This window comes from Salvelinus namaycush, chromosome 5 (genome assembly GCF_016432855.1).
Source record: "Salvelinus namaycush isolate Seneca chromosome 5, SaNama_1.0, whole genome shotgun sequence".
Lineage (NCBI taxonomy): Eukaryota > Metazoa > Chordata > Actinopteri > Salmoniformes > Salmonidae > Salvelinus > Salvelinus namaycush.
The window spans coordinates 53,682,481-53,691,832 of NC_052311.1; the positions used below are offsets into that span (position 1 = coordinate 53,682,481).

The following is a 9,352-nucleotide window of genomic DNA, read 5'->3' on the forward strand; positions in this document are numbered from 1 at the left end:
TCTTACTGTCACCGGAATCTCAGGTTTCACTAACAATTGGCTTTTATTGACTGAACAAGCAGCTAACACAACCCTGAAAAGCTGTGTTGTTTGCATGGGAGCTAGACCATTGCTCCGCATAGTCCCAGCCGCTATTAGCGGAGACTGTCTAATGCCCCTTATGGACAGAGACAACCCACCTGAGAAGTGTTCACAGTGGGACGCTGTTTATCCAGTAGTCACCACGGTGGTCAAGAAACCGATATTCTCCTCCAGTGTGGCTAGAGCTAATTTTACATGCATAACCATGACAGTTGGAGGGACATTGTTGGGTAAGCTCCCTGCTAGTTGGTGCTTGTACACTCACATGCTCACGGAAATCTTTAAACCAGTGTCTAGAGCTGATGTGTGGTGGTGGTGTGGGGGAACTAGTCTGTTTGACAGACTTCCCCTCAATGCCACTGGTACCTGTGCACTTGTAACTCTTTTGTTGCCCATCTCTGTTTACCCCATAGGCGTCCAAGATCTGCTCACCCGTATACAAGCCCTGGGTCCTGAATATTGGCCTATCAGGACCAAGCGCACGGTGGGCCCTTCTGCTGGGGACCCAACTTACATTGATGCAATTGGCGTCCCCAGGGGGGTACCAGATAAGTATAAATTGGTTGACCAAGTGGCCGCAGGTTTTGAATCATCATTTTGTTGGTGGTGTACAGTTAATAAAAATGTGGACAGAATTAACTACATTCATTTTAATGTCCAGAAACTGGGCAATTGGACTCAACAAGGCTTCGAGGCGGTCCATGGACAATTGGCAGCTACGTCCCTGATGGCATTTCAAAATAGAATCGCGGTTGATATGTTATTGGCTGAACGGGGGGGGGGTCTGTGCAATGTTTGGTGAACAGTGTTGTACTTTCATTCCCAATAACACAGCTACGGATGGGAGTCTGACTGTAGCATTGGAGGGACTTCGTACCCTTAATGGTAAGATGAAACAGCATTCTGGAGTGGACACTACTATGTGGGACTCATGGATGGATGCTTTTGGTAAATATAAGACGCTGGTTTCCTCCATCCTAGTATCAATTTCCGTTTTTGCGGCCATTCTTGTACTTTGTGGATGCTGTTGCATTCCATGTGCGCGCACGCTTGCTAGCCGTGTTATAACTGCCGCCATAGACCCTAATCAGGAAAGGGCCCAAATGTTTCCATTGCTTGATGATGGGGAAGCTGGACCTGTCTATCTATTTGAGGACTAAGATACTTTTATGTCACGTCTCTTGTGAGACGTGAAGAGGGGGAATCAAAATTTGTCTTCTGACAAATTTTATCCCATAGCTTTGTATTTTTTACTTTTATGTCACGTCTCTTGTGAGACGTGAAGAGGGGGAATCAAAATTTGTCTTCTGACAAATTTTATCCCATAGCTTTGTATTTTTTACTTTTATGTCACGTCTCTTGTGAGACGTGAAGAGGGGGAATCAAAATTTGTCTTCTGACAAATTTTAACTAGTTTATTCACGTCTATAAGACGTGAAGAGGGGGATTTGTAAGAAATTGTATTAGATATTGGTAACTTGTTTTAACAACTTCTCAACATTAGCTATAGTTGATACAACATGCACACACCCCCTCTTTTTCTTGGACATATGCTGGTCTCATTAGACGACAACCACCGACACACACAACTCCCCTCCCCCATGACAACCACCGACACACACAACTCCCCTCCTCCATGACAATCACAGACACACACAACTCAAGGTTGGAGCACAAGACAAAGGACTGTGGGAAGAGCCAATGGAATGTCGACATCAGGCCCGGACAGGACAACCCACGACCCAGATCGACCAATCGGAAGGCCAGACTACCAGATCAACCTACTTTGCTTGTTGCCTATATAAAACTGTACAACTGTTTAAACTGCCTCTTTTCCTGACGATTCCATACGAATCAGACAGAAGGAGCCGTGCTGCACGCTTTGCCTAATATTTTTACACTTGAATAAACCTGCCTTATTATACAATTATCCACCTCGTCCTATGTCTCCACTTGTTCTCCTGTCTCCAGTAAACGTTTTATCAACACTAGGCAAGTCAGATAAGAACAAATTCTTATTTTCAATGACAGCCTAGGAACAGTGGGTTAACTGCCTTGTTCAGGGGCAGAACAGCATTTTTACCTTGTCAGCTCGGGGATTCGATCTTGCAACCTCCTGGTTACTAGTCCAACACTCTAACCACTAGGCTACCTGCAGCCCAATTTACAGGCCAAAGAGGAATTGTATGCATTACATAGATCTTCCTAAAAAGCAGAAACTGAGTATTGTCAATAACACACCAACGAATTAGCTGATAGCAAATAGGCTACCTTCCTAATATTCAGAGAGATATATATATATATATCTCACACACCTCTCATCAACTCCCCCAGACTTCCACTTCGTCTACCTCAACTACAGGCTGCCAGCTGAGCTCCCATTCATTATAGATGACCTTCCTAACAGAAGTGTGAAGGCAATGAAAATTAGGCATTCATTCAGGTTGGCTGTTTGTCACTACCATGCTCCCCCACTACATCATGATATGTAGGCTATAGCAGCACCCACTCATCTGAGACCAAGAGCAACTGGTGAAAGAGGTCCATATTGCAGAAGAAGTCATGATAGCCTACTTTTAAAAAAAGGAATCATTAATATTGTTGGCTCGGCCTATTTGTGAAACTATCAACTTCATGTGTATTCAAAAGGGGGATTCAAGTGGGTCTGGGCAGGTGTATTGTTTGTAGGATGTAGTCGTGTGTATGTGTTGTATTGTTTATAAGAGATCAGATAAAATATCATAAAAATAAAGGTAGATTCAAAAACTATATGAAAACCTCAAGTTAATGCTGGTTTTCAATTTTAGTTGGTGGAATTTTCATAAAAGTCCTCCTCAGTCAACATGGATTTAGGTATTTCTTGAAAAGCTAAGGGATTAATTACATGGTTTGTGATTGTCCTAGTGTAGATAAATCTCTCCAGGATGAATGATTTGAAGGAAAAACATTCAATCCCAGACAATACTACCTGACAAAACTGTGTTAGAAGTTACCATTTAAGTCATCCTGAATTGAGATGAACACACGTAATGACAGATTTAAAGCAAGGACAAATGAGTGTTTACTACTTCAGTCTTGTTTAGGCCTAGACAAAACTGTGTTCATGAACAATCGCGATTGATAACAATGTCGGGGTTCAGATTACCATAGTTATGATTGAACACGTATAGCCTAGCCATTGTAGGAATAAGCTTGATTGATATTCATAAAGACTCCATGAGCTACTTAGAAACAACAGGTCCTGTTCATATTTGAAGCCATAACGTAATTTGTCCAGGCAAACTGTTAACGTTACATTCGTGCGTTAAAATAAATTGGGTCATGCCCATGAGCAGAATGCATGGGTAGCGTCAAGGTAATTCGCCAAGAGCCACAGTGCTTTTGAATTCGAAACTTTGTCCTGAAACTAAAAGTTTTCAAACAAACACCACATTGAAAACATGACATGCACCGATAATAAAACGTCTTTATTATTCTTACCGGGGAGTTTCGATAAAACGGAAAGGTATTTTCTTCACTGCAGCTGAAACGTTTCAGCTACGGCAGCATTACTAGTGTTAGGGTTGCGTCAATCAAATCTGGTATCAGGATAAATGTGATGCAGAGTCACTGAATATACTATAAGTACTTTTATTAAACTCAAGCGATAAATGGTAAATGCAATTTTCGTATATACGGGTTCACTGTAACACCTCGAAGGGTAGAACAGAGAACTAACTAGTTCCTGACAAAGTTCTTCTAATATACTTCTGACAGGGTTAGTTCCCGCTTCTGAGCTGGCCTGTCAGAGTAGAGGCTGAGTGTGGTTTAGACTCACTCAGCCTATCGTTGGCGCACAGGCTGGTCCCAGCCCCCAGGCGCTCCCGTTGGCAGGTGTAGTTGTTGCTGGGCAGATTATCTTCTGGGCCCACACCCTGGATACAGTTATCACACATCTGGTTCCTGTTATTGTCTAACAAAAGACAGTTTGTTCTCGCAACACTATGCTCTGTATGTGTCCCCCACAACTCATGATAACTGCCTACACCCAAGGTTAGCCACAGCCTTCCCGCTAGTCACACCATATGTTGCAAAATGTTACTTCCAGCACACACAGACACGCTCATGATAGGCCAAGCATATTTTCAACCCTCACAGTAGCTCCAGAGCATACGTTACTCTCTGCAGAAACGTTCCAGAGGATTGACGTGATCGAATGAACCTCCTTAACGATATGCCTCAATGTAGGTGCAACTGTACGAAATACCAACGCATTCATTCAAGTTGAAAGTTAGAGTATTTTTTTTAATGTTAGCTGTCAAAAAGGCGATTTCGATTCTACTTGCTATCCTGTCTCCACCCACTGCAAAGTCAAATCCCATATCCAAACCTCGCGAGATGTTATCGGCGTGTGGCCATCAAAGGTGAGCATTTGCCCAATGAAGTTGGTTACAATGCCGAACTGCAGTCAGGTCAAGACCCTGGTGAGGATGATGAGCACGCAGATGAGCTTCCCTGAGACGGTTTCTGACAGTTTATGTAGAACTTATTTGCTTCTGCAAACCCACATTTTCATCAGCTGTCCGGGTGGCTGGTCTTAGACGATCCCACAGGTGAAGAAGCCGGATGTGGAGGTCCTGGGCTGGCGTGGTTACACATGGTCTGCGTTTGTGAGGCCGGTTGGACGTACTGACGAGGGGAGAGTGAAACAAATGCTCAAGTAGGACTGCTTTCCTACTGCCATATACAATAATACATTGATCTCTGCCAGAAAAAGATCAATGGATATAAAATGCAGAAACAAATCAAATATGTAGTGGTGACATGATCAAATACAACGACATCCACAGTTTTCACACATTCATCTCATATGTCAACATTGGTTGCATTGGTCTCTCAAGCAAGGCCCTTCCCAAGGGGACAAAGCTCCACACACGCCCCACCCCGGCTCCCGATCCAGGCATTGAAGATGTTAATAAAATATCTGTTTGTTATCTGCCCACAGGTGGAACAGTTGGCTACTCTGGCGAATTTCAATGATGTGCTGTCTGTCCATCAAATCGTGCGGCATTGAATGATCATTGAGAGGCAAAATAACAGTTGTATGTTGTTAATACGCACATTGTTTTAATCCAATGCAATGTGTAGACAAGACTGCATGTTAGGCTACACAGGTTGTCACGGAGGCAGTTTAGTGCTGCTGGAGCACACATCAGCCGGGCCAAAACATATGACCCCTCGAGGAAGGCCCCAGCGTGATCTGAACTCACAACCCCTGATTTACAAGACCAGTGGTCTAACCACTGAGCTATGGAGCCATGACTGATGCTATTAAACCCAGTAACTCGCCACAAAAATGTAACAATAAATATAGATGCTCTTCTGGGTGTTTGTGAGAGAGCTTGCATCATTAATGTCATTTTTGTGCTGGCTGTTCTGTTGACACGAGACATAAGCTACTACAACAACATAATTATTCACAAGGTATGTATGTATACATGGGGAGCAGAATTGAACACAAATCGGGATTGTACTGACCTGGATTAAAACATGTGACCCTTTTGTCAAGGCCCCAGTGAGAATTGAACTCACGACCCCTGGTTTACAAGACCAGTGCTCTAACCACTGAGCTATGGAGCCTTACCTACTCACACCTTGAGACAACAGGCCATTTACATATTATAACGGATCTTGCCAGTTAAAAGACAGAAGGCCACACCTCATGCCACTCAGCTGTTAGTGCAGTCTGGCCCAACCAGCTAAACAGGTTGTTAGCATATGAAGCAAAGTCAACTACTCTAGGCTTGAGTGTCTGCTGGTTTTCAGTCTTTCTGTTACATCATGATCTACATGAGATTTAGACCAGAGAAACATAATACACATTTTTACATGCCAATTGGACCTGTGCAATAAAACACACACACACACACACACATCTGTGGCACTGCCAGGACTTGCCACTAGAGAGCAGCAACAGACCATAAAATCCTTTGCCATTGCCAGAGAACAGCCTACAAATGATCACTGCATTATATTGTCTGTTGCTGTGCTCTAGTGGTGAGTCCTAGCAGTGCCACAGAGAGTGTTTATTAGTCACATGCGCAGGGTTGCAGATGTAAATGCAGGGTACAATGAATATCTTAAGCTCCTACAGTGCAGGTCAAAGGGAAGTGAATGAAACAATAGCAACATAATAATAATTACATATTTACAACTAACATGATAAATGTCCATTGGGTGGGGGCAGGTAAAATGTCAGATGAGGTGGTGGGGGGGGCGGGGGGTTAGGGGGAGCATCAATGTATAAACTTTATCTCCACTATAAAAAGCATCTAGACATTATCTCCCATTTCTTTTAGACTAGCATTTAGTTCTCAACAGTAGAGATTTGTATAAACTGGTCTGTCTCTCCGGCCTTTTCAATATTGAATTGCGATCTCCACCGTCTCATATAAAGTGAATGTGTCGGAACGAGACAGACAGCAAATTGAGCTGGTTGTCATACAGTAGCAACATACAAAACTTTTTTTCAGTTGGCTGGCTACTTTTTTTCAGTTGGCTGCCAAAACTAAAATGGATGAGTGGAACATTTTTGGCAGCATGACTATGGAATAATTGGGAAAAAGAGATGGCAATAATACACAGGCATACAGATTTGTGGGATACTGAATTGAATGACCTAGAGAAAGCCGCAACGGGGGAAAAAACACAGTTAAGAATACAAACTGGGCTGTGCGTTGCTTCGAGGGCTGTCTAGCAGAGAAGAAAAAAGTTGTTGACTTCAAAACTGTCACTAAGGAAGAGTTTACCATTGTTCTCCGACAGTTTTATGGAAATGTACGAAATGGGAAGGGGGAAGAGTACAGCATAAGTAGCTACCTGGCACTCCGGAGTGGGGTCAACGGGTTTCTAAATGACCCAACCACCAGTCACAGCTAGTTCCTTATGAAGGACACTGAATTTACCACCTCGAATCATGCATTTCTGGCCAACATCAAACAGCTAAGGCAAGGAAAATATATCACAAACAGCCACCCTCCCATCACTGATAAGGACATGGCCCAGCTCCAAAACTGCCAGGCTCTGAATCCCGGTACACCAAGGGGTCTGGTCCAGAAAGTATGGTTCGACCTCCAGTTAAATCTGGGTCAAAGAAGAAAAGAGGGGAACAGACAACTAAAGCCCAACTCATTCCTTGTAAAAACAGACAAGAACAGTCTAAGGTATGATGTTCATAGCCTGTTTGTTTTATTTCTAAGTTGCACTCGTAATAGGCTACTGGAAAGCAATATTATAACAACGCATTCTCTCTCTCAGATACGCCACTCTCGCATATAAACGAGGCCACAAAGAATCGTCTGGACCCAAGGGAGAGAGGCAGGGAGTCCAAGAGGGGATTCATGTTCGAGCAGCCAGGGAACCCACTATGCCCGGTGGCATGACTGGAGAAATATCTACTGAAATGCCTGGAGAACAGCCTTGCATTTTATCTCCACCCAAGGAGAGGAGTGTATCGGGGACTCGATCTGGAACACGTCAGTGCCGATGGGCGTGAACTATCTGGCAGCACTTCTACCCAAGATCTGCAGGGCAGCGGGAACAACTACATACACAAATCCCAGCATCAGGACCACGACAGTCCAGAAACTGGCCAATGCTGGTTTAGATGCGACGGAGATTATGTCAGTGAGTGGGCGTCGGTTCCAGTCAATGAGTTCAGCCCCTCGCTACTTGAGTGACAGCTAGCAAGAATCAGAGAAGAGCGAGAGAGAGCGCAATGACGTGGTGCACACATCTGCACATATGTGATGTAGTACGCAATTGTCGGGGACAAGTTTTGGCTCATGAGCGCTACTTTCAGAACTACTGGCTAAAAAGTATTCAAAAGTACGGGAAAATCCCTTTAAACTATATGTACAGTAGCACCAAATGTTCCAATAGAATAACATTCTAAATGTTGATACTTTCGGTGCTTTAAAAAATATTAAATCTCAATCTAGGTTGCCAAACTCACACAGAAACAAGCCTGGGCAGGATAATGAATAGCTTTAACACAGGAATAGTGTAAAACACAAAAACAAGTTGAATCTTACATCTAATGAAGGAATGAATGAGTCATGGGGGTTCTGGTCCTCAAGGGCCTCAAGGAGGGAGCTGTTGTTTTCCCCCGTGTTGTCACAATTAATTGTCACAAATGTATTAACTCACGGCCTTTTTGCAATTATATGGTGTGGTTTAGTATGGGTATAAGTGATTTTCTGTCTACATTGGTCTGGGTTTAGTTTCAGCTGTCCCTGTTGCACCTACCCAAAATGACCACTAAGGGTACCAAACATCCACAGGAGTGCCTGCTTTCTTCCCCTGCTATTTGAAGCTTATTCTTCTCTGTTCCAATACCCATATTGTTTCCATTTGTCCTCTCCTCCAATCAGAGCTTCAGCTTGTTCCAAATTGGGGAAAGAGAGCAAAAACCCACCATGAAGAGCCTAGCTTGTTCATAAGGTTTCCAGCCAATGATCCGTCCTCCAAGATCCTTGTAACGGCAGTCACAACAAAATCATTTTTCTGGCAAGCCCATTGATTGATCATACATTCCCGTTGAATCTCTGAGGTAGTTTTGCCTAATGTTGGCAAACTAATTTTAACATCCGACTATAATTGTGATGAAATATGACAATAACACTCTAGCCACCGCGAATTGTTTGGACTACAGGGGCTACCCAACCTGTGTGATTTACAACGTCTGTTCGATCGCTAGCTACTGTAGCTATAGTATAGTGTACCGCATACTGCGCCGCAGGCAAGTTAGCATTGGCTATAAAATATTTTTTCTGACAGAAATTGATGATCTAAAATATTTCGCTGACAGACATTGATGATACCTGAAAATAATCGACGAGTAGCACGTCTAGTCAACCGACTTGTTTGAACTACAGGGCTACCCAAGCTGTGTAATTTAATAACGTCTTTAGATCGCTAGCTACTGTAAACGAGGTTTACAAAAACTCAAAGTTTATTTGACCGCTGACAACCCTATAAAACCTTAGCTAACATTTATATCAACTCAAAGTTGGAATTGTATACTATTTAATTGTCTATTTACCTTCGTTTTTTTGATGGCATGCGTTTGAAGTGTATGTAGTTGGATGCATTGAATGATATGTGACAACCTGATTGTCATTGGGGCAAACGTGTCTTTCTATGAATTTAACTAAACAGAATTTAACTGCATATGAGTTAATAATCAACCTAACCCTAACCCTGACCCGGCACCCCCCCACCACACCACTGA

At 43.2% G+C, this 9,352-nt stretch overlaps 1 non-coding gene across 1 annotated transcript; it reads right to left on the bottom strand.

Annotated features, from left to right (window-relative positions):
- Positions 1-5,627: 5,627 nt before the first annotated feature.
- Positions 5,628-5,700, bottom strand: trnat-ugu. The gene has a single exon. It is a non-coding gene; the product is annotated as a tRNA-Thr (tRNA).
- Between the last annotated feature and the right edge of the window lie 3,652 nt (positions 5,701-9,352).